The sequence below is a fragment of the Sus scrofa genome, chromosome 15 (assembly GCF_000003025.6).
Source record: "Sus scrofa isolate TJ Tabasco breed Duroc chromosome 15, Sscrofa11.1, whole genome shotgun sequence".
NCBI lineage: Eukaryota > Metazoa > Chordata > Mammalia > Artiodactyla > Suidae > Sus > Sus scrofa.
The window spans coordinates 129,659,411-129,685,527 of record NC_010457.5 but is presented as its reverse complement, the minus strand read 5'-3'; positions in this window follow the sequence as shown (position 1 = coordinate 129,685,527).

The window sequence follows — 26,117 nt, the reverse complement described above, 5'->3', positions numbered from 1 at the left end:
CTTTCTTCTTTTGTGAGGTTGAATAATATTCTATTGCATGTTTTTACCAGGTTTTCTTTACCTATTCATCTGTCCATGGGCATTTAGATTGTTTGCATATCCTGGCTATCATGAATAGTGCTGAAATGAACATAGGAATGCTGATATTTCCTATGGAATATGAATATTCCTATGGAATTCCTTTGGAATCCTGATTTCAATTTCTTTGGATAAATACCAGGAAGTGGTATTGCTTAATCATGTGGTAGTTCTTTTTTTTTATTTCTTGAAAAATCTTAATACTCTTTTCCATAATGCCTGTACCTACTTACATTCCCACCAACAGAGTTTACGTGTTCAGATTTCTCCACGTTCTCATCAATACTTGTTACCTTTCTAATTATTATTATTAATAACAACCATCTTAACATGAGTGAGGTGATGTCTCATTGTGGTTTTGATGTACATTTCCCTGTTAATTTACGATGTCAAGCAATTTTTCATACACCTGTTGATTATTTGTATGTCTTCTTTGGAGAAATGTCTCTTCATTGTTCTTACCACACTACGCTTTTCCATAGCTCGAGACTTTCATATGAGCAGTTGCCTCTAAGAGGAAGACTCTCACTCCAATCTTTGCAAAGCCTGAACTTCCAACCAGATTTCTATGCAGAACTGTTCACTCAGTTGTCAACCTAAAAGTCACCTCTTTAGAAAGGCTTTCCTTTACTGGCCAATCTATCACATTTCAACATTTAATTATCCATATACCTATTTTCTTGTTTATTTATGTCCGTCTCTTCAGTGTCAGTCTTACTTAACTACTATGTTTGCTAGAGTTAAGTGCCAGAACATTTTCATTTCTTTTTATTATGAAGTTCCATTACCTAAAAGATGACTCTCAAGATCTAAGCGTTTAATGAATATGTGGCAGGTGTATGAGAAAATGGAATTTTCCTCCAGACAAACTAGCCACAAATAATATATATGTGATGCATTTGGTTGGCTATAATTTATAAAACAATTTATAGGGTTATTGTCAGTTTGACAAATAGTAGTATTTGCTTTAATATGCCTTTTTTATTAATAGCTTAAATTTTCCTGTGCTTTAATAGTTATGAAAATAGTTTTCATACTTACTCTTTTGTGAATGACCTATTTTGTCTTTCACAGTTGTTTTCCCATGAAGCTAATATAAAATATGGTAAACCTATAATTAATTTCCTATATTTCAATATTTTAATAAGTTATATTTGTTAATTTTATAATGATATTTGACATAGAATTTTGAGATTTTATGAATTATAAAAAAAATCAACCTATTCTCCACAATTTTAGTTTATTCCGTTAACTAATAGTAATGACTAGCTTTTGTAGGTCAGGCATTTTAATAAATGAAAGAAATAAAATATGTACTTCTGATAATATAACAGCTCTGAAGGAAGTAAAGCAGATGAAAAGGGAAAGCGACTGACTTGGGCACAGCGGTATGGGGGAATTTGGTGGTCAGGAAAAGCACTGCTGAAGAGGTGACGTTTGAGTTGAGAAGGAATAAGTTGAGAAGAATAAGAATTAGCCAGACTTGGGAGTTAGCACTGCATTCCAGGAAGAGAGAAAAAAAGTTGCAGGTAGAACAAGATTGGTACATCTGAGGAATAAGGAGTCCAGTATATGTGACTGGTTAGATGATACTTAATGATGTGGAGACAGGAAGAATTGGATAATGTTGGGGGTTTGGACAAGCAGGGATGGGATCAAGTAGGACTTTGTTGGTTATGTTACAATTTTATATTTATCCTATTTGCATTCGGAAGCCATTAGGGGTATTTTAAACAGAAGAGTAACACCTCTGGTTCAAAGGGGAAAAAAATGTGGAAAAATGACTGTGATAAGTAAGGTAGAAGATGGAAAACAAGTAGGTGATCACGGAAAATATTCAGGCAAGAGGCGAGAACTTGGCCTAGGAAAGTAATACTGGAAAACGTGGGAAAAGGTCAGATCTGAGATTTACTTGGCGGGTAGAACCAAACATCACAAGATGATGCAGGATTGGTGGGAAGTGGAAAAGTATTCTCAAATGGATGGTTATTAAAAAGAAGACTAGGCAAAAAGCATGTTTTGTGGGGTGTGGAGGTGAACCAGTGATTTGGTGACATTACTCAGAGATGTCTATCAGGCAGCCAGCCGGATCTGATGCGTAAGCAGTTGGATGTTGGAGTGTAAAGCTCAGGGGAGAAATGTATGTGGGAGACGGACATGTGGGAATCACCAGGATATAAATTCTGGTGGAAATGCCTACACTCACCATGGGATGGAGTAGAAAAATGGGAGATGACCCAGAGCTGAGTCATGGGTGAAGTAGTGAAGGACAGAGCTCAAGAAGACAAGCAAATAACACTGACAGCTTCCTTTGCTTGTCATTTGGAAAGGTCTTGCCCAGCCCTACATAAAACGTTTACTGTATTTTCCTTCCAGTTCTTTTGTGTGTTTATCCATTTAACATTTCAATTTATTTTATTTTGGATAATGTTGAGAGGTTTCTAACTTAATGTATTTTCCTAAATATCTAACCAATTTTTCAGGGGCTCTATTAAGTAATTTATCATTTTCTCACTCATTTAAAATGGCAACTTGATTATAAATTAAAACTTGTTATATATACTTGAGTTCAAGTTTGCCCTTTCTCTTCTGTTCCATTGGTTAGTCTATTCAAATACGGGGAATAAGCTTTCATTCATGGTGAAAGTTTTCATAATTTTTATTATCTGATCGTGAAAATCCTCAATTATTGATCTTTCACAAACTGCTCTTGTTTTGTTGTTGTTTTTCTTTTTTGGCTGTGCGTTATGTGGCATATGGAATTCCTGGGCCATGGTTGTGACCTTCACTGATGCAGCAACCTCTGGATCCTTAACTCACTGTGCTGGGCTGGGGATCAAACCTGCGTCCCAGTGCTAAAGAGATGTTGCAGATCCCAATGTGCCACAGCAGGAACTCCTATTCTTGGTTATTTATCTCCATTTTCAGGTTAAATATTCAGATCATCTTGTAGTTTGTTAATAAAGTTCTCCATTATACTTTTAAAGAGTATCAAATTACAGGTACATGTTACTTTTGGATAAGTCACGTATTTGCCATGTTTTTCTTCCCATAAGACATCTGATTTATCTCTTCATTTATTCAAGTTTTTCTTAAATTGCCCTTGTAATTTTTTTTAGGATCCCCACATTTAATTTGTATTGGTTATTTGATTCGTATTCCTAACTTGTCCAGGTTAATCCCGTGGAATTAAACAAAACAAAACAAAACAAAACAAAACAAAACAAAACCCCAAAAAACACAGATTTACCCAAACTCTTGAGACTAGAAAGAGAAAAAGCTAAGGAAGTCTCATTATTATGACGTTTTATAAAATCTTAGAATATGAAGCTGCTCCAAGGCAAAGTATGTTTGTATAATTATAAAACATTATTGTAAAAAGAAAGCCACTCTGTAGATAACAGTATAGGTTTGGGTGAGGTCCCTTCATGGCTCAGTGGTTAAGGAACCCGACTAGGATCCATGAGGATGTGGGTTCTATCCCTGGCCTGGCTCAGTGAGTTAAGGATCCGGCGTGGCCCTGAGCTGTGGTGTAGGTCACAGACGGGGCTTGGATCCAGCATTGCTGTAGCTGGGGCGTAGGCCAGCTGTGATTCGACCCCTAGCCTGGGAACTTCCATATGCCATATATGTGACCCTAAAAAGCAAAACAAACAAACAAACAAGCAAAACCATACAGGTTTGGCATAGGTTCCTAAAAATACTCTTCAGGAAAATGTCACCAACAGCTGTGTGACCAGGCTCACATATTTACCCTGATTCAAAGCTGGTTCCCTCCTAAGAAAAATATTACGTACCTACAGTGTTGCTGTGGGTTAAGCAGGGTAACATATGCTAAGAAAGTTGTATAGGATGTAGCACTTAGTAAACAACTCAGCAATTGCTTGTCCCGAATTGGAGAAAGCTTCTAGGGTCCAAAATTAAGGCAAAGAAGCACTAGAATGTTGAAAAACTTGGCTTTTCTTTAACAGTGAACTTTTCTCTTTCTCTTCAAATTTGCATTCCTGGGCCAGGGATCGAACCCATAACACAGCAGTGACAACACCAGAACCTGAACCACTAGGCTACCAGAGAACTCCCAGCATGCCTCTTTTTAAAATGGTATTTTATTATTGTATTAGTTTCCTGCGGGTTCTGCAATACATTACTATAAACTTGGTGGCTTAAACCAACAGAATTAAAATCAACCTCATTAAGCAGAATTAAGGAATCGGTAGGGCTGGCTCCCTCTGGAGGCTCTACGGCCTTGCCCCTTCCAGCTTCTGGGGGGCACTGGCATTCCTTAGTTTGTGGCCACATCACTCTAATCATCTTCAAATCTCATTCAGCTCCATTTACACATTTTCTTCGGTGTGTATGTGGTCAAGTCTCCCTCTGTCTTCTTCCTACAAGGATGCATACTGATTGCATTTAGGGTCCACCTAGATATTCTCCCAATATCAAGATCTTTAACTTAATCACATCTGCAAGGTCTTTGCCCTAGAAGATAACATTTCAGAAATTCAGACTTTATATTTGGTGAGGAGGGGGTTAACATTCCTCAACCTATTACAGTCAAGTCCTGCTAAAGTTGATCTAAAATAATATAGAAATATCTATGGTAAATTCAAATTGACATTGGAAAAGTTCTAGTCAAAAATAGAAAGGCTTTATTCCATAGGTTATGTTTTCACCATTTCAAACAAACCCTTCAAATTAAAAAAAAAAAAAAATTCTGAACGACTTTGTTATTCTCATTATTTTTTTGAGCGGGTGGGGATGAGATGGGAATTTTGAAGGTACTGGGGCAGAAGGGTGCTGTGCACAGAGAAAATCAAAATCCGATCCCACAGGTGTCAATATTTTTAAAATCTTTTCAGCTCCAGATCTTCGGGAACAAGCTCTTCAGAACCTTTGAAACGCAGCATAATGAAGTCAGCACAAGGGAGACACAGTGGGAAGGGTGGCTGATGTCCAAGGCTTGGTAGCATTTTTATGGTTATTCTGCCACCTGAGGCAGCAAACTTAATAGGAGGTATGGAAAAAAGGCTTCTTACTGGTTTCCCTTGTGATAATGGAAATAACCCAACAGCCTAGCTTAAGTGCTATTAAATCTCTTTTGGAGGCTTGGGCACATGAGGGGAGCACTGTGCACTGGGAAAGGCAAGTTTCCAAATAACTGGAATTTCATGCCCACTGAGGGACATTAGCATGGATTACCTAAGAAAGATGAGGGCTCAGATCTGGGGTTGCCGCGGTTGGGTGTACGCCAGCGGCTACAGCTCCGATTCAAGTCCTGGCCTGGGAACCTCCATATGTTGCAGGTGCAGCCCTAAAAAGAAGAAAAAAAAATTAGGTGTTCCCATCGTGGCTGAGTGGTGACGAATCCAACTAGTATCCATAAGGAAGTAGATTCAATCCCTGGCATAGGTCAGTGGGCTAAGGATCCAGCGTTACTGTGAGCTGTGGTGTATGCCTGCCATCGCAGCTCCAATTCAGCCTCTAGCCTGGGAAGGTCCACACACTGTGAGTGCAGCCTTAAAAAAATAAAGGTGAGGGCTCCAAGGATTATAAGAGATTAAATGACCAGGCAAGAGAAAAGCAAACACAGAAGTTTATATTTCTCCCAAGAAGGTGGTAAAAAATAATTAGAAAAAGACCGAGACCTCGTACACAACACTCTTGATTATGGAGTTAGGTGAGTCCAGGGGGCTATGACTCTGAAAGCAGCAGCTAAGGACTGGCCCAACACATTCTCACAGGTGAAAAATTCCATGCAAGCGCTGAGGGTCCAGGGACCAAGGGACATGGGACATCCAGTTTTGCTGACAGCAATGCTTGCATCCCCGTGATCACCACATGGAAACAAGGTAAATCCTCCTGTCATTTTTCCCATCTCGAGATTCTCATAAAACAACGTTAAGGAAAGGAAAGGACCTCCCTGTGCCAAATGTGATTGGGATTGAACAGTTTCCTAAGCGAAGAAGTCTAGAAGAGGTTTTAATTCTATTGGGAAAACAAAAGACAAGAAAACAACATGGTGTAACTTTTTTAGGGTTGTGTCTCATGTTCATAAACATGGACATATGACAAAAGTTATATGGGAATATAACTTTTATATAAAATGGGAATAAGAATAATCACACCTAAGAAACTTAGTCTCCATATGACGACTGTGCAAATGACTTATCAAGTAAGTTTCAGGAAAATGAAAACTCTAAAATATGACCTTTGAAAAAAATGAGGATCAGAACAGTATTTGCAAAATTTTTCTATTTGCGTAAAATATGTGGTTGCATACATATCGACTTGCTCAAATATGCACAAAATATCTTTTGAAGAACTCAGCATTGATTATGCTGGTTTCCTCCAAGGGGGGAAATTTGGTGGCTGGGGGATAAAGATGGGAGGATAGGTTTCAATGCATGTGCACATTAAGAATGGCTTAGTTGCCACAGAAGACTCACTGGCTCCCAAATGGCAATGCTTATTAATTTATAGTCTATTTCAAGAAAAAAAAATACTCAATTTAGTTACAGATTAAAAAAAGAAGACATCATGGCCAAAGGACACCACCCAGCAAGGAGTCTGGTGAGGCAGGTCCAAGTTCCAATTTCCTTCCTCTGTAGGGTCATATCAGACACACTTTTCTCTCTTGAATTAGGAACCACTGCCATATGCAGGGAGCAACTCAGAACAACTCCAAGAGTCTTGACTGGGGCAGTTAAATCTGGTGATCCCATAGGCAAACTTCTTACTATGTAAGCAGACCCAATAGCAAGAGCCCATTGGAGGTGGACTGAAACCAGGTGCAAGTGCCTCTGATATCAAAAAGCAGCGCTTGACAAACTGGTCCAAACTGCCCCAAACTCCTCAGACCCACAGTTACAATACAGCCCTGCAAATCAATACTTTAACTCCTGGACCAGGGATCAGTGTCCTGCAGGCTCTTGAGCCAAACAGTTCATGCCAGTTCAAGGATTGAGAGAATTCACCGTCACCTTCCAATGCACTTTGGTGACTTTTGAAATGTCAAGTAGGAAACTAAGAGTAGTATGAGGCTATGGGAAGTCAGGATTCAATTGGGGATGCAAACTGCCATCATTATTATAGAATAAGAGAATAAGAACTTACCCAATTGTGCAAAAACATTGGAAAAAATAAGGAATTGAGCAGAGGAATTTGTGGGTCAGAGAAAGGCCCATGGGGGTGGGAAAGATGAAGTATGCAAGGGAATCTGGGAAACCAGCACAGCTCACTACTGATGAGACCTTGAAGGAGACTGATGGAGAAGTCCATGGAAGGTCATTGCCTCAGGACTTTGCATTTGCTATTCCTCTAACATCTACTACCTTGTTCCATTATATCTTTCGTGCTTTACTTAGATGTAACCTTCTCAGGCTACCGATTTAAAACTGCAACCCAATCTTCCCACACTCATTTTCTTTATTTCCAGCACAATTTATTTATTTATTTATTTTAAATTACTCAGTGAATTTTTTTGCATTTATAGTTGTACAACAATCATCACAACCAAATTTTATAGCATTTCCAGCCCAAACACTTGGTGCATCCTCTTACCCCCCAAACATTCTCATTTGGAAACCATAAGTTTTCAAAGTCTGTGAGTCAGTATCTGTTCTGCAAAGAAGTTCACTGTGTCCTTTTTTTAGATTACACATATCAGTGATAGCATTTGATGTTGGTGTCTCATTGTCTGACTGACTTCACTTAGCATGATAATTTCTAGGTCCATCCATGCTGCTGCAAATGCCATTATTTCTTTCCTTTTAATGGCTAAGTAATATTCCATTGAGTCTATGTACCACATCTTTATCCACTCCTCTATCAATAGGCATTTATGTTGTTTCCATGGCTTGGCTATTGTATATAGTGCTGCAATGAATATTGGAGTACATATGTCTTTTTGAGTCATGGTTTTTATCTGAATAGATGTTCAGGAATGGGATTACTGGATCAAATGGTAATTCTATTTTTAGCTTTCTGAGGAATCTCCACACTGTTTTCCACATTACTTGCACCAATTTACATTCCCACCAATAGTGTATGAGAGTTCCCTTTTCTCCACACCCTCTCCAGCACTTATTGTTTGTAGACTTTTTAATGATGGCCATTCTGGCCAGTGTAACGTGGTACTTCATGGTGGTTTTGATTTGCATTTCTCTAGTAATGAGTGATGTTGAACATCTTTTTATGTGTTTTTTGGCCATCTGTATGTACGTCTTCTTTGGAAAACTGTCTTAGATCTTCTGCCCATTTTTCGGTGGAGTTGTTTGTTTTTTTGGTATTGAGTGGTAGGGGGTGTTTGTAAATTTTGGAGATTAATCCCTTGTCAGTTGATTCATTTGCAAATATTTTCTCCCATTCTGTGGGTTGTCTTTTTGTTTTGTTTAGGGTTTCCTTTGCTGTGCAGAAACTTTTAAGTTTATTTAAGTCTCATTCGTTTATTTTTGTTCTTATCGTCATTACTCTAGGAGGTGGATCTGAGAAGATATTGCTGTGGTTTATGTCGGAAAGTGTTTGGCCTATGTTTTTCTCTAAGTTTTGTAGTGTCTGGTCTTGCATTTAGGTCTTTAATCCATTTTGAGTTCATTTTTGTGTGTGATGGTAGAAAGTGTTCTAATTTCATTCTTTTATATGTGGCTATCCAGTTTTCCAGCACCACTTATTGAAGGGACTGTCTTTTCTCCATTGTGTATTCTTGCATTCTTTGTAATAGATTAGTTGACTGTAGGTGCGTGGGTTTAATTCTGGGCTTTTATCCTGTTCCACTGATCTATATTTCAGTCTTTGTGCCAGTACCATACAGTTTTGATAACTGTAGCTTTGTAGTATAGTCTGAAGTCAGGGAGCTCCAGTCCAGCTCCATTTTTCTTTCTCAGGATGGTTTTGGCTATTCTGGGTCTTTTGTGCTTCCAAACAAGATATTAAGATATTTTGTACTAGTTCTGTGAAAAATGTCCTTGGTACTTTGATAGGGATTATATTGAATCTGTAGATTGCCTTGGGTAGTATAGTCATTTTAATAATATTGACTCTTCCAATCCAAAAGCATGGTATGTCTTTCCATCTGTTTGTGTCATCCTTGGTTTCTTTCATCATCATTTTATAGTTTTCAGAATACAGGTCTTTTGTCTCTTTAGGTAGCTTTATTCCTAAGTATTTTATTCTTTTTGATGCAATGGTAAATGGGATTTCTTCCCTAATTTCTCTTTCTGATCTTTCATTGTTAGTATATAGAAATGCAGTCAATTTCTGTGTATTAATTTTTTATCCCGCGACTTTGCCAAATTCATTGATGAGCTCTAACAGTTTTCTGGTCGTGTCTTTAGGATTTTCTAGGTAATAATATCATGTCATCTGCAAATAGTGATGGTTTTTTTTCTTCCTTTCCAATTTGGATTCCTTTTATTCTTTTTCTTCTCTAATTGCCATAGCTAGGACTTCCAAAACTATGTTGAATAGTAGCAGTGAGAGGGGACATACTTGTCTTGTTCCTGATCTCAGTGGGAATTCTTTCAGCTTTTCAACATTGAGAATGATGTTAGCTCTGGGTTTATCATATATGACTTTTATTATGTTGAGGTCAGTTCCTTCTATTCCCACTTTCTGAAGGGTTTTTATCAGAAATGGGTGTTGGATTTTGTCAAAGGCTTTTTCTGCATCTATTGAGAGGATCATATTTTTATTCTCAGTTTGTTAATGTGTATCACACTGAGTGATTTGTGGATATTGAAGAATCCTTGCATCCCTGGGATAAATCCCACTTGACTGTGATGTACAATCCTTTTAATGTATTATTGGATTCGGTATGCTAGTATTTTGTTGAGGATTTTTGCATCTATGTTCATCAATGATATTGGCCTGTAGTTTTCTTTTTTGTGGTGTCTTTGTCTGGTTTTAGTATCAGGGTGATGGTGGCCTCATGGAATGAGTTTGGGAGTATTCCTTCTGCAATATTTTAAAATAGTTTCAGAAGGATAGGTGTTATATATCTTCTCTAAATATTTGATAGAGTTCTCTTGTGAAGACATCTGGTCCTGGGCTTTTATTTGTTGGAAGTTCCCACACTTAATTTTGTATTTTATAGTTCTTCATGCCACTTATATTTTAAAACACTCTATATCTTACTCATTTATTTTGTTGATTTCCTATCACGATGACAGGAATTTTAGTCTGTTTTGATTCCTATTTTGTCAGCCTGCCTGAAACACAGTAGGTACTCAGTAAATGCATGCCAGCTCTTGATGAACAATGAAGTTATCCAAATTTTTCTTTAGTAGCTTTATTTTCTTAGAGAGAAAAGTATTTATTTCCATATCCTCTTAAGAACAGTTCGGCATGACTACTTATGATATGTTCTCTAGTCTGTAGACAAAGATACATAATTTTCCCCTTGTAGAATTATCAATTATCTTTTTTTTTTTTTTTTTTTTTTTTTTTTTTTGCTTTTTAGGGTCTCACCTGCAGCATATGGATGTTCCTAGGTGAGGGGTCAAATTGGAGCTACAGCTGGCTACAGCTGCCAGCCTACACCACAGCCCCAGCCACACAGGATCTGAGCCAAGTCTTCAACCTATACCACAGCTTATATCAATGCTGGATCACCAACCCACTGATCGAGGCCAGAGATTGAACCAGTATCCTCATGGATACTAGTTGGATTCATTTCTGCTGCACCATGATAGGAACTCCTGAATTATCAATTATCTTAGCCTGGACACTTGGTTACATTTCTTCTCATCCTCAGATATGAAGTTCCAGAGACAATCTGATTCTGAGTTATAATGAGTACATTTTAAGATAGCTGGTAGGAATAAAATAGTGATGCATAGACCAAGTCTCTTCTTGTTTGTTGATTTTAACCCTCAGAATTAAGTTCCAAGCAAATAGAAGAAAATTGCTAAGGGAAGGAGAAGTTTGAATAACTGTGGTTCATTCTGAATAAATTAATTATCACATTGTCTCTGGGAAGTGCAATAATTTATTGAAGAGTTTCTAAATGAGTACATAGACACACAGGGTCAGTCAGTAATTCAGCAACAGGCTGGAAAAGTGCTCAAATATTGCTGACCGGTGATTTTATTTTATTTCATTTTATTTTTACATCACCTTTGTATCATGGAATACATACATTTAACCTGGAGTTTGGATCAGTGGATTTGTGGGACCAGTTTTCAGAGTGACAAACTTGGGTATGCAAAAGCAACTTGAATCACTCCAGCCTGAAGTTCTTTGCTGTGGGCTCATGTTAAATCCACTCAATACCCTCATCTGATCTCCTGTGTGTCCACCTGCAGCTCCTGATGTAAAGTCCCTGTGCTCCACACCACTGCTGACCAGGTAGACAAAGTGGCTCGCTCTCTTTGGAAAAAAGCTGTTCCCTTTGATGACCTGGCAGGTCCCTCTTAGGATATGGAAAGCAATCAGCGGAGGCAAGACTGTCTGTACCTCATCCTCAGGCTCCAAGAACATGTCAGCTATCCCTGGTGCCCCTCCTTGGCTGTGTAGCCTGGGGACATCTGCTGAACTTGAGTCTTCAAGAGCCAGATTAGTGAAGCGGTGATGGGGCTTAAGTTCTCTGGTTTCTTTTCATCTCAGAATTAAAATCATTGGAGTAAATGATATTGCAGGTCCCTTCTCCTGACTATGTTCCATTTCCCACGTTATGCCAGGTTGATGAGAACACAATGAATAATCTCTATTTCTCTTCTAAAGCTTTTCTATTCCAAACTATCCCTTCCTCTTCCTTGATTCAAAGCATCTTCTGAAGGGAGAGATAGGATGGAGTCAAGAAGAAATGGATTCTGCTTCAGCATTTCCAACTGGTATGTTCTGGTGTATATCTAGCGGAACCTTTTGAACCTAGAAATTATGAAAGTGGCATTACTGTCATTGTTGATTGCTCTATGATCCAGGTCCTGCCTCCTCACAGGTGATGGGGGCCCAGGGTGTCACAATTTAGCTGAAGGAGTTTGGTTTATTTTTCAAACAGTCATCCCATCACAGTTTTTAAGAGCCTTTCTTTTTTATTTCTGAGGTCAATTGGTCCACAGTTAGGCTAGTCAACTGTGAAAGACTTTAGCATCTCCTTAGGCATTTCTCTAGTGCTGTGCTCTACAGTCAATACCACAGAGCCTTTTAGTTGTTGTCAATTCAGAAGGTTATGTGGTGAGTAGGGAAGAAGCAGCTTTCAGAAATGGGACTGTAGCTCGTGGAGAGATAATGTTTCTTCCTGAAATATCATTTCAATAGTTTTTCAGGCTGCTTCACATAAAAGAAGTAACAGAATCCTTTGCATTGACATCTAATATTATGGGTAAAGCTGGCTCCTAAATGAAAAGATGGATCTGTAATTAATTGACTCTACGACTGATTTTTGTGCCTGATAGGTGGTGGGTTTGGACAATCTTGGGTCCAACCTTTGTTCTCTTTGTCACCGACAGAGTGAACTTACCTAGAAAGACCCTCATCCAAACAGTGAAGGTAAAGTTCCATTTTGGGTTATTTTTGAGCTTGTTTCATGAGACGTGACATGCATCTAGAATCAAATGATTTAGTATAGAAATATTCTCTTAGCTCAGGATACATGTTGTTTTAAAAATGTTCAAACATTCACTTGAATATTTCTCAAATCATTTGTCTCTGAAAATATAAGAAATGAAAAAGGGAAGTTAAAAAACAACACCAAAAGTGGGGGTGTCAATGAAAGGGAGGACAGTATATTGTTTTCTAGATATGAAACTGTTCCCTAATCAGGTCTGGCTGCTTGCTACTCAAAAATGAATGCTCAAGAGAGAGACAAATGTTGGTATATAGGAAAGTTGCTTTTAATCGGAATGCTGTCAATCTGGGGAGACGGTAGACTCAGTGGCCCCAAAATCACCTCTGAAGATTCTGCTTGGGCATGAAAATTTTTTTTTTTTTATTTTCCCACTGTACAGCAAGGGGGTCAGGTTATCCTTACATGTATACATTGCAGTTACAGTTTTTTCCCCCACCCTTTCTTCTGTTGCGACATGAGTATCTAGACATAGTTCTTAATGCTATTCAGCAGGATCTCCTTGTAAATCTATTCTAGGTTGTGTCTGATAAGCCCAAGCTCCCGATCCCTCCCACTCCCTCTCCCTCCCATCAGGCAGCCACAAGTCTCTTCTCTAAGTCCATGATTTTCTTTTCTGAGGAGATGTTCATTTGTGCTGGATATTAGATTCCAGTTATAAGTGATATCATATGGTATTTGTCTTTGTCTTTCTGGCTCATTTCACTCAGTATGAGATTCTCTAGTTCCATCCATGTTGCTGCAAATGGCATTATGTCATCCTTTTTTATGGCTGAATAGTATGGGCATGAAAAATTTTAAAGGGAAATAGAAAACTAATCTCAGGTAATCACAGAGATGGGGGACAGAGTTGTCACCATCCCCCCCACCATGTGCAAGTTCACGGACAGCTTGTGATCTTCCTGTAGCTGTTATCTGGTTCACACAGTTTGTTCACATAATTTGTTCACGAGATTACTGAAGGGGAAGCTAGTGAAGAGAGCTGGTCATCTGTTAATCACTTATTTCTTTTCTGTCTCTTTTTTGATTTGGTCCCTCTAATGGCATATGTGAGTTCCCAGGCCAGGGATGGAACCTGCACCACAGCAGTAACCAGAGCCACAGTAGTGACAAACCTGAATCCTTAACCCCCTGAACCACCAGGGAACTCCCTTATTCTTCATTTCTACTTTGATCTACTAAAGCACCAACAAAGTTAGGCAAGTTGTTGCATCATTAAAAGATGTGAAAGGTGTGCTTAAGCTGGAGATGAGTAGAACATGGAGATGCCTGGTTTAAAAGTTAGTTAAAATACAGCTTTGCTGAGGTGACAAGAAGAGGTGCTTCCTGCTGAGGGCATTTTCCTGCAAAGAGCTGCTTACAAAGTCAAAATGTGAACTAGACTTGACTGTGATTCTTCTTATTCTATAGAGCTCTTTCTAATGTGCAGAATTTTTAAAAACATTGTTCTACGTTTTAGATAATGGTTCATTCCCTTTTTAAAAAGGAAATATATTTCATGTTCAATTTTATAAAGCAAACCGCATGAATACATTATTAAACCCTCTTGGCTATCATGAGAATAATTTTGAAGATCAGCTTTCTTTCTAAAAAGTGATACCTAAATACAACCCCAGAATTTTTCAGATTTATTGAGAAGGATCAAGAACCAAGCTAGAAAACCTAAAGGAAAGTGAAATGTTTGTTTCTTGAGTTCTTTCATTAGTTTAGCAAACACTTAAGGAAGCAATATGATGGCAAGTATCCAGCTTAACTACCAACAATATTAAAATTATAAGAGGATTTCATAACATTTTTGCATGCAAGAGATCCATAATTTCCCTTGAACGAAATTAGAGTCTGAAGACACATTAATTCTGCTTCCTGTACACATTCTTAAGGTAATGTAAAGTTTTCTAGAACAGGATCTTTGTCAGTTTAGTTTCATGCCAAGGGTTGCTATTTTCCATGTTCCCAGTATCTCTGGACTTCCCGCTGGTTCTAGAAGGCACTACCAGTAATAGTTGTCCTGGTTATAGGTTTCATCATAGAGCCTAAAAGATTTTTCTGGTGTGATTTTTCTTTCTGGCAGTTTCGGTTATAATTTTAGTTCTTCTTTATCTAAAGTTGAGATCATTGCTCTCCCTATTTTATTTTCAGGCTTTGTGTTTGCATTTTCTCATTTGTGTTCTATACTCCTGAGATGTCGGCTTTGTCCTCAGGGGCAAAAACCTTTTCATTTCCTAGTTTTCTTTCTGCATTCACTCACTCTGGTTGATGCCAAGATCCCACAAACCTAAGACCCTAAGGACACAAACCAAGGCTGCCTTCCCACTGGGGCTGTTGGGGAGGGGAAGGTATGGCACCTCCTGCCTGGGGAAATCCACACATTAAGTTGGTTTTGTCACCACAGGATTGGTGACCTCATCACTGACCCTTCTCATACAGTCACTCCTCTGGGCTTGATTAGTGAGAACTGAGAAAGCATTTGTGTCAACTAGTAAGTCTCCCTGCTAAGGGGCTTCCTATCCCTCTGGCTTTTTGTCACTTCCCTTCCCAAAGAAACCTCTGGTCCTTGACACACACTGAGAAAGGACATGGAGCCTGACGTTTTCATTACGAGAAGAGGAAGTCATATTCTGAGCATACATGGAAGACTGAGGAAATTAGTGACCCCTTATCAGAACTGATATTTCAATCCCTTCAAAAATTATCCAGCTGGCACACACTTTTGGGGGCTGTACGGGGGCTTTACTGATGTGACAGGCCACTGCTTTCCTGGTAGAAGATCCCTTCCAACAATCTGTGTATTCTTTTTTTTTTTTTCCTTTTTTTCTTCTTTTTAGGGCCACACTCGCGACATATGGAGGTTCCCAGGCTAGGGGTTGAAGCCTAGCTGTAGTTGCTGGCCTACACCACAGCCACAGAAACACGGGATCCAAGCCTCGTCTGTGACCTACACCAGAGCTCACAGCAACGCCGGATCCTTAACCCACTGAACAAGGCCAGGGATTGAACCCGCAGCCTCATGGTTCCTAGTTAGACTTATTAACCACTGAGCCAAGACGGGAACTCCCACAATCTATGCATTCTTGAACAATTTCTCGCCCCAGTGTTTCAGTTTACGTGTAAATTTGCTGCCCTGCCTGGGTGACAGCAATTAAATTGGTATATATTATATTCCAATCATTCTTTTAATGTAAAGAGTTATATAAATTTGTATTTATATATATTTTGGGCCATTAGAATGAACACACACACACACAGAAGCCTCACAGGTTACATATGAGTAATTCACTATTATGCATGAATTCTAATTAAGTGTGTGATTTCTAATTAAGTGTGTGACTTCTAATATTATGTGTGATGCTAGCCTGATGTGTCTTCCTAAAGCCGGGCAGACCATGTGCGTGATCTAAATGATTCTCAAAAGTCCTCACTTATTTGAGGCAAATATAAATGATTATAAATTAAGTGACAAGATTGCTAAAGATTTCTGTTTATAGTTTCCACAGCTTCTCACGTCGCTTGTACAGCGACTAGCTGTTTCAATACACACAGTTCTTTTTATTTTTTCTTTCCTGCCTCGTGCGTATCATGTAATAATGCATATTTTTGTTATTTCAAATGAAATTTGTTTGCAGCTGATAGCCACAAAATAGCCGCTCTAGAGATTAGTTGATATCATATTTGTAGAACACAAATATACAAGTCATACATGCTAAATATTTAAAAAAGCCCCAGTTAATACCTAATTTAACTTCTCCTGTCCATTTTGTTGCTGTTGTTTATATTGCCTATAACTTTCTTTTAGTACCACTGTCCTAGAACAAGTTTTCTTACAGAAGAACACTAGGGACCCTGGAACTCAATTCATCACAAAACAAACTGAAAACAAAAAATACCCTCTAGATTAAAAAAAACAAAAAACAAAAAACAAAAACTGCTAAACTGGCTATAAAAACTATTCAAAACCCAACCTAACACCAGTGACATGGAAAACACAAGCAAGAGGCTCGTGTTGCTGACTGCTTTCCCATCTCAATTTCACCTTGAAAACTGCTTCATAAAAGACGTGGGTAGCAGGTCGGGAAACCAGGAAACATTTTTTTTCTATCTTCTGATACCAAATAGAGTCATCTTTTTACTACTAGAGATGCAAGTTCCCTGATTTGCATTTTTGTTTCCTTGACTCTATCTTATAAAAGATTCTGATCACTAGGGGAGAAAGGGAAAGCATTCGTCCTAGCGGGTGATGTTTTCAATGTTCCTACCGAGCTACGCATCTGTTTGCGGAGTATAGCATTACAACTTGGTAAAGGGTATGTGATATGTTTTTCAGCCCAAGTGTAACACAAACCACTGGATAGAGATGGGAAAGGAAACCAAATTAATCTGGTAAACCAAGGGAAAAGGGACTTTCACTGCCACAAGCCAATGTGAAAAGCAAACAACAATTACATGGAGAAAATTAACATTCAAAATTCAAAGTGCCCCTTGATCTCTAGGGGAGTTAATGCCCCGTCTGTGAACCCTAACAAGAAGTAGAATCTTGCTTTTTAGCGTGAGACAATTCTAAAAGGGAGGAGACCAAAAATATTATTTGTAAAGAATGTATGATTTTTTTCCTTATATAATATTGTTTAAAATTTCAAATATACACAACATGAACTTCAAAGATAAAACGCATTTTAACACGAAACAGAAAGATTTTTTTAATTTACATATGTACAATTTAAATCAGAAAAAAATAATTGCTGAATGCTAAAGCTGTTTAAAAGTGAAGTTCTCACATAAATAAGCTATAAAATACAATTCTAGGTTAAGAAGGGGAGGTAGAGATTAAAAAAGAGAATACATTCAAATCAACGACTGGCATTAATTTAACTGTTCCTTGGGTATTCTTAGCTAAATGCTAATTATATCCTGAAAATACTGATTTAGAGAATACTAAACTATCACTTGCCTAATTATGTATAGTAGATAAATAGAATGATAGGTAGATGGAATGGACATCTTTTTAAAGGCTGCATCTAAAGCATATTTTTTTTCTTTTTATCTCATATTTTAATTGAATCACGAATTTAAAATCATTTATTTACTCTCAGTTGCCTCAGATTCCACATAGGCTTTGTAAGGGTAATGGCTATGTATTTTGTGTTTATAGCAACATAGCAACAATGTTCAATGTATAGTCATTGAACACAATAGACACTTGATAAATATTTGCTTGACCTTTATATTTTACAGGTGAGGAATTCGAGGTAGATAAGCTAAGTGACATACACAGTAACAGTAAATGACTGTGTATGTTTTCAATAACCTCCTTTTCTTCCCTTGCAAGGGCTATAAGATATAGCACATTTTTTGATCTGTGGTTTTGGACCTACATTAATCCCTGGGAAGCTGGTTCCTTGCCTTAGAAATAGGAAATGCAAGGATAAAGATATTAAGAGACTCTGTCACAAGGAGCCCATGAAGAATCAGAAGGAAAATCCAGGTCTTCATATCACACTTCTCGAGGGATAGAGAGAGCTGCCTGGGTTTATTGTTTATTTTTTTGATTGATGGTTTTTGTGTTCTGAGAGATAGGATGCTGGCATAAGTGCCCCAGTGTTTGACCATAACACTCAGCTTGGAATTGAAGCCAGCTCCACCATTTATTAACAATATAAGATCTTTGAAAAGTTACTTATAACTCTGTGCTCCATTTCCTCGTGTGCAAAATAAGGCTATTAAAGAGTATCTACTTCATTTAGTAATTATAGTAACTGCGTTAGTACAACCTAGATATTATATGCTTGGCACACAATAGCTGTTCTATTAGTTGAGGGGATGCTATTAATAAAAGATTTCAAACTGCTAAATGCACAAACCAGGTTGAGATACACCTGTAATCATGCATCACGGCTCATGCTACTTCCGCATTGTAGCTCTCATTGTTTTGGTTTTTTTCTTCATTTTTTTAAAGGCTGCATCTAAAGCATATTTTTTTTTCTTTTTATCTCATATTTTAATTGAATCACGAATTTAAAATCATTTATTTACTCTCAGTTGCCTCAGATTCCACATAGGCTTTGTAAGGGTAATGGCTATGTATTTTGTGTTTATAGCAACATAGCAACAATGTTCAATGTATAGTCATTGAACACAATAGACACTTGATAAATATTTGCTTGACCTTTATATTTTACAGGTGAGGAATTCGAGGTAGATAAGCTAAGTGACTCGCCAAAGGTCACAGGGTTAATGATACACAAAGCCGCATTTAGAAGCCATGGTCAAGTTAGAACAGTCATAAACCATCACCAGGGGCTGGCTTCACGGGTGTGTGACTCGCACGGTTGCACAGGGCTCTGACATAGACGGCTGTGCACTTTGTTTAGCACTCAGCTGCACTGTCGTGACATTCTTAATAATTTTTGAAACAAGGATCCCCACGTTTTCATTTTGTACTGGTCGCTGAAAATTATGAAGCCTCTCTTGACCGTCGTGCCTTCTCATAATTCAACCTTCAAACCAGATCTGAGGGTCCTGGACTGAGAAAATCCTCCCGGAGAGTAATACAGAGTTGAAGACTCTGGACGCCTCTATAAGAACAGCAGGAAGAAATCCTTCCTTCCCTTCAGCTCTTCCCAGGGCCACGAACATTCATTTCAGAGCCAGCAGGGCCAAATGGCAATGAGTACACTTGAGAAAATGACGTTAGCCGTCCCAGGTGTCATAATGAATTGGCACCACAGTTGGTCGCATCAAACTCCTGAGGCCATACCTGAAATCATAACATTTAGATAATAAAAAATATCGCCCTGCACAGAAAGTTGAAAGCAACTTTAGCAAATGCTGCATCCTCCTGTCTTGAAGCTTCTCTCTCCTCCAGGATGTAAGTGCTTCCTGGTTTTCCCCTTCTTCCCTTTTTTCAGCAGAAGACTGTGGCTCTTTTTTCCCAGAGAAAAGATGTGCTAATGGGCAGACCTTCCTGTCATCAAACATACCGATGTAGCTTCACCCTCTCATTCTAGTGGAGACAATGTCTCTTCTGAATTGTCAGCTGTTTCATCTTAGGAGCCTTCATATAAGCACTTAAACATTTCAAGTTTTTCTAATCTTAAAAACAAAACTCCAAATCCATGGGTGGTTACCATACCTCCAGCCCATAATATATGGCCATAACTCTTACCGTTAATGGTCAAGTGCTCAAAAGATTTCCCTTGCTCTCTTTGTCCTTGTGCCCTCTCCACTGACCATGTAAATCATTTGCCCCACATCTCATCTGGCTCTGTGCCCATCTTCCATGAGTGCCCCCACTAAGGTGGTCTCCATGATTCAATACAGTGGGCACTTAGCTTTCATTTCACCTAATTTCAGGGCAGAACCTGACACTGACAAATATTCCTTAAAATACTCAGGGTTTTCTGTTTCCTTTTGTTTTGTTTTGTTTTTGCTTTTGCTTTTGCTTTTGTTTTGGCTTTTCCTTCCATTTCTCTGGTCAATTTCTCAATCCTCTTGTTCAACCTCTTTTATACTAATTTAAACTATTTGAAATTTTTCAGAGCTCAGTCCCATTCATCTCTTCTCCTCACTTTATTTTTCCCTAGGTTCTCTTAGTACAATACATAGACCCTATGATATCATTTACTACCTTTATGCTAGTAGCATATATTTCTACCAAATATAAAATTTCTATCAAGTATTTATTTTCATGACAAATTCCTCTTCTATATGGTAGCATATATGTAACACTGACCATTGATGTGCCCGCTGCCGTCTCCAGACACCTGAAATTCAATGTGTCTAAAACTAAACTGATGCTCTCTTCGTAAACATCTTTGCTTCCTTTCCTTCCTGAATTCCTCATCTCAGTAAACAATCACAACATCAACTCCATTTTTCATGCTAGAAACACGGTTCTTGACTCTTTGTACTCCTTCAATATTTGCTTCTCATCAATTACCGAATCATGATGATTCCAACTTCAAGATCTCTCTCCCATGAGGTGTGGTGTAGGTTGCAGATGCAGCTTGGATCCTGTGCTGCTATGGCTGTGGTGCAGGCCAGCAGCTGTGGCTCTGATTCAACCCCTAGCCTGGGAACCTCCATATGCCATGGGTGTGGCCCTAAAAAGACAAAGGAACAAAAAAAAGAGAGAGAGAGAGAGACCTCTTCTCTGCCATATTCAGCATCACCACTTTGATCTTCACTTCCCCTACTGGCATCTCTCACCTACACAGCCTTACTCCTCCAACCTAATCTTTGCTTAGAAGCTGGGTAGATGCTTTTCAAAGGGGTCCTGCTCTCTGACACATCTCAGTTTAGAACTCAACTCATTTGATAATATCCTGTTACTTTTGTTAATATTCTGAGACCCTAATCCAGGCTGTAACCCCCCCTTTGATACAGATCAATGTCTGCCTCATGTGGTGTCACATTTCAATTCCCTACACACCAAATACAGAGCAACTTGACCGTGACTGGCTTATCTTTTCATTAAGACTTTGGTCATGCTATCCCATTTGCTTGGAAATATCTTCTTCTTCATCTTCACCTGGCTACATCCCACTCATCCTTAAGTATGCCACTTAAACAATGCATTCTCAGGCAATCCCATCCAATCCTCCGTATGAGGCCTTTTCTTTATATTTTTATAGTAACATATTCCTTCTTGAATAGTTTCCAGACTTTTAATTATTTGTATAGTATCTACCACACTCCCACCACAGCTCTTAGCCAAAAAGCTCTAATAAGAAGAGATCCTAGGAGTTTCTGTTGTGGTGCAGCAGAAAAAAATCCTAGTATCCATGAGGATGTAGGTTGGATCCCTGGCCTCGCTCAGTGGGTTAAGGATCTGACATTGCTGTGAGCTGTGGTGTAGATCACAGACGTGGCTTGGATCTGGTGTTGCTGTGGCTGTGGTGTAGGCTGGCAGCTGCTGCTCTGATTTGACCCCTAGCCTAGGAACTTCCATATGCCACGGTGCAGCCCCCCACCCCAAATAAAAGAAAGAAAGAAAGAAAGAAAGAAAGAGAAAATCATATGTGTCACCTCTACTACTAGGAACCCTGCACTTAGCCTTACATCCTTCACAAAGTGGGAGTTAACTAAATATTTGTTAACTGAATGAATGGACACATGGGAACTAAGATTATTAAAATCCTACTTTGGAATTTTATAAGGCAAAACTAGGATTGCCTTCAGGCTGGCCCTTGAGCTCCTAGAAATGCCAGTGGTAGAATGATATATACCTAGAAGAAGTGAAATATCACTTTTCATAAATGTTGTCAGCTTAGAAATGGCCCTAGATCCTCATTTTATGGGTACACAGCTGTGCTGAGGGAGCTTTCCAAAGATGTGACTGCAATAAGCACACATGGCTCAGACAGCCTCTAGAGTTTGTTTCTAGGATGAATTGGTTTGTGTTACTTCTGTACCTGTCACAAGAGAGAGAGATGGGTAGATCCCTGGCCTCATAAGTTCACAGTGTACAATGTGAATCAGCAAGAGACTATATATTCTATCACACAATTCTTTCACTCACGAAGTGTATTCAGTGAACATAGGGATTTGCTTTTTCTTTTTGGCCTAAAGTTCCCAGGCCAAGATTCGAACCCTGTTCCACAGTAGCCACGAGCTATAGCAGTGAAATGCCAGATCCTTAACCCACTGAGCGACAGGAAATCCAACAGGGATATTCATTAATTTCTATTAGTTTCTTTTCTCTATTTTTTAAACTCTTTTGAGATTAGAAGTTAACAGAATGTCATTTCCAAATGTGCTGGCAATAAATAGCTTTTTGTTTGTTTTAAAAAGTAGAGGAGTTCCATCAGGGTTTGTGGTAAGAACTCACTAGTATTCATGAGGATGCAGGTTCATCCCTGGCTCATTACGTGGGTTAAGGATCTAGCATTGCCATGAGCTGTAATGTAGGTAACAGGCAGGCTCAATCCACAGCGATTGCGTGGCTCTGGTGAGCTGCGATCTGATTGACCGAGCCTGGAAATTCCCATATCCACAGTTGAGGCCACCCCCAAAAAATAAGATAAAATAGGAAAATAAAAATAAATAAATAAATGAAGTTGAAATATGTCCTGTGTGAGAACAGACGTTTCAAGCATGTTGTTCTCCTTTTACATTTTTAGCAGTTTACTTTTCTCCAGAGCCTGGAGGCTAACTATTATACTGTGGGGCATTTGCAGACTTAACTGTACTGATTATTTTCTGTGGAGCAATGATGGTGAAAAAGTAATGGGGAAATATGGGGTTTATGGTCTGTTTCATCACCTCCAGAAACAGCAGGAAGATTATATATTTACTTGCCTGAATGTACTCAAATAAGTAAATAAAATCAATGGAAAATATAGGACTAGACTTTGTGTCCATTAGTTATATATCAATGTTTTGTTTTTTCCAGGAATCAGCTAATAGATATGCTTGCAGACATAAACCCTTAGCTTAATTATTCATTAAAGGACAGACACAGCGGTATAGTGTTATTAGTTGATTTTTTTCATTTCTCTCTGCATTAGCTGTGTTTGGTTTCCTCTCCTATCTATAATGGGAGGCTGCTTGTTTTCTGGTCTTCTTTTCAGATAAACTAATAAAAGCTCAGGCAAGAATGTATTTCTTCTACTTGTTTGCATCGCGTGCTGCTTACGGTCTAAAAATACTTCTTTCGATTGTTAGTGTTGACATCGACCCATGAGGGCAATAGCATTCTAGGACTTTTTTCTCATTTCTAGGAAGGATTCAGAGGCTTTTCATGGTCTCAACTAAAGTTAGAGCTTTGTCTGCTTCTTCCAGGAAGGATGGAGAAATCTTAAGATAATTTCCTATAGCACCAAGACTGTTTAGAGTTTAATTATGTGTTCTACTTCATTGTTTTTTGGCTTCATAGACAATAGAAAAATGGACTATAGGAAAGAGAAGATCATTTATAGAAGGAACACAAGAAAAAAAATTTGTGTGTTTAACTGATGATTATCCCAGCATGGAAAATTCTGCCAGCAAGAATTAGATATCATTTTCATCCATTCCACTGACAAATCTTTGTGAAATGGTAAGGGAAGGACTTAGATAAAATATAGGGATTCTGGAAAGATCCTGAAAATGCATTATTCTTCCTTTTTACAAGAATACTTCTGACTTACTTGTCCACATGGCTGTAGGAGGCAGGAGATTCCTGGGTATAAGAAAGGTTGTTAGCTCTGGGGATTGAGGAATCCTTAGGAGGAGACTTGTGCAGGGTCTTCCTTCCATGGGCTTGGTGAGATCCTGGTAAGACCTCTAGGAAAAGATTATAGGGGATATAGGAAAGGACTTGGCTTATGGACATCTGGGGGTTTAGAGAAGGCACACACACACACACACACACACACACACACACACACACACACGCATGTGTGGATCTAGAGGTGCTGGTCTTAGCCTTCAAAAGAGAAGGCAGTGGGAGTTCCCATTCATGGCTCAGTGGGTTATGAACCTGACTAGTATCCAGGAGGATATGGGTTCAATTCATGGCCTCACTCAGTGGGTTAAGGATCCAGCATTGCCATGAGCTGTGGTGTAGCTTGCAGACACAGCTCAGATCCCACGTTGCTGTGGCTGTGTTGTAGGCCAGCAGCTGTAGCTCTTACTCGACTCCTAGTCTGGGAACTTCCATCCATATGCCCCAAGTGTGGCCCTAAAAAGCAAAAAAAAAAAAAAAAAAATGAGAGAGAGAGAGAGACAAGGGTGAGCTGATACCTCTGAAGCTGGAAGAGTATGACAAGGCCATGTCACATGTAGGACTTTTCCTGCTGCCTGCCTATTGGCATATCTTTAGCCCACAGAAGTAGGTGGTGATTCAACTTCCATTCCTTCAGAGAGTTTCCCAAATTTGAGTGCTCCCACAACCAAAGCTAATTCCTACAGAGATGACAAGGTTAAATAGCCATGCTCTGCAGGATCCAGACATCCAGCAAAGGAAGATGAAATGGAGTCAAACCTCTAGAGGAGAAAGCTGAGGGCTCAGACAACACTGATGTGTAATAAGAATGTGGTAAAGAACAACCATGGAGATTCTGGCTCAGGGCAACACAAGACTTTCTGAAATAAAAGCTAAATGTTTGAAGCAGAAAATTCAGTAGGTGAATTGAAGTTTGAGGTGACCGCTGTTAAGACGGATTTTAGCAGCTCAGGAGAGTGAGTGCAAGACAAAAACATGAAATGAGAGAAACTTGAACGGAAGGTTGGGAGAGCTGGAGAATAGATTTCAGAAACTTAGGACCCAAATCGAAACAATTTCAGGAGAAAAGGAAACTGATGGGAGATATACAGTAACTATTCTAGTGGCTGAACAATGGTTTTCTGAGGTAAAAGATTATTTTCTGCAGAAAGGAAAATTACACTTAGTTTATGGAAATTGTAACAAGAAAAACATACGCTAGATTCTTAAGCTCAGGCATAAAAGGTTAAGAGAATGATTTCTATTATTTTTCTCTATCATCTACATAACAACTCGGTAAGAGATAGGATAATAAAACATTTTTGTGAACTGTAAATATTCATTTATACAACTTTCTGAAGTATTTTCTTTATACATTAGTCTTATAAATTCATGAGACCATGTATTATTTATTTGCTAAGAACAGTGATTAAAGAATATTATATTATACTATACAGATTGAAAATTCCTTATCTGAAAGGAATTTAAGTTCTATCTCATTGTGTTGGTGGAGAAAACTCTTCTTGACTTTAAAATTCATTCCTTTGACTCTAATGCATTAAATAGTTTAGTGATATGAAATTAAATATCTACAAGAAGTTTAACTGTATGTATGCAGTTCCACTCTCATGCAAACATTAAATCACTATCCTAAAGAAATTCTATGTGTAGTATTTACATGGATTATTTCAGCCCCTTATGACTTTAAAGAAAAAAGAAAACCTGAATTTATAAAAGAGATAGTTTTAAAAGTATAGCAATGATGAGGAGTTCCCCATTGTGGCTCAGCAGGTTAAGGACGCAATGTCGTCTCTGTGAGAATTTGCATTTAACCCCTGGCCTGCCTCAGTGGGCTTAAGACCCAGCATTACCATCAGCTACAGTGTAAGTTGCAGATGTAGCTCAGACCTGGTGTTGCCATGGCTGTGATGTAGGCGATAGCTGCAGCTCTGATTCGACTCCTGGCCCTGGAACTCCCAAATGCTGCAGGTGCAGCCATAAAAAGAAAAAAATAAGTATAGCAATGATGAGAATGATAAGATCACCAGTAAATGCATCCATAATTCTTTCTTTTGTGGAACTACTTTCATACTAGCAGGACATCAAGTACTTTTTAATAGAATTTGAATGATTGGAGAAATTAGTGTTTAGTACAAAATGATAGTATTTTCAAACATATGACACATTAGAGGCAGGAAAAATACAGCGTCAATGTAAAAATCAATGCTATGGAAAAGTGAGCCATTGTGTTCAATGTAAGCAGTTGCTCCTAATCCTGCTTCTGTTTTCCGTGAGGTG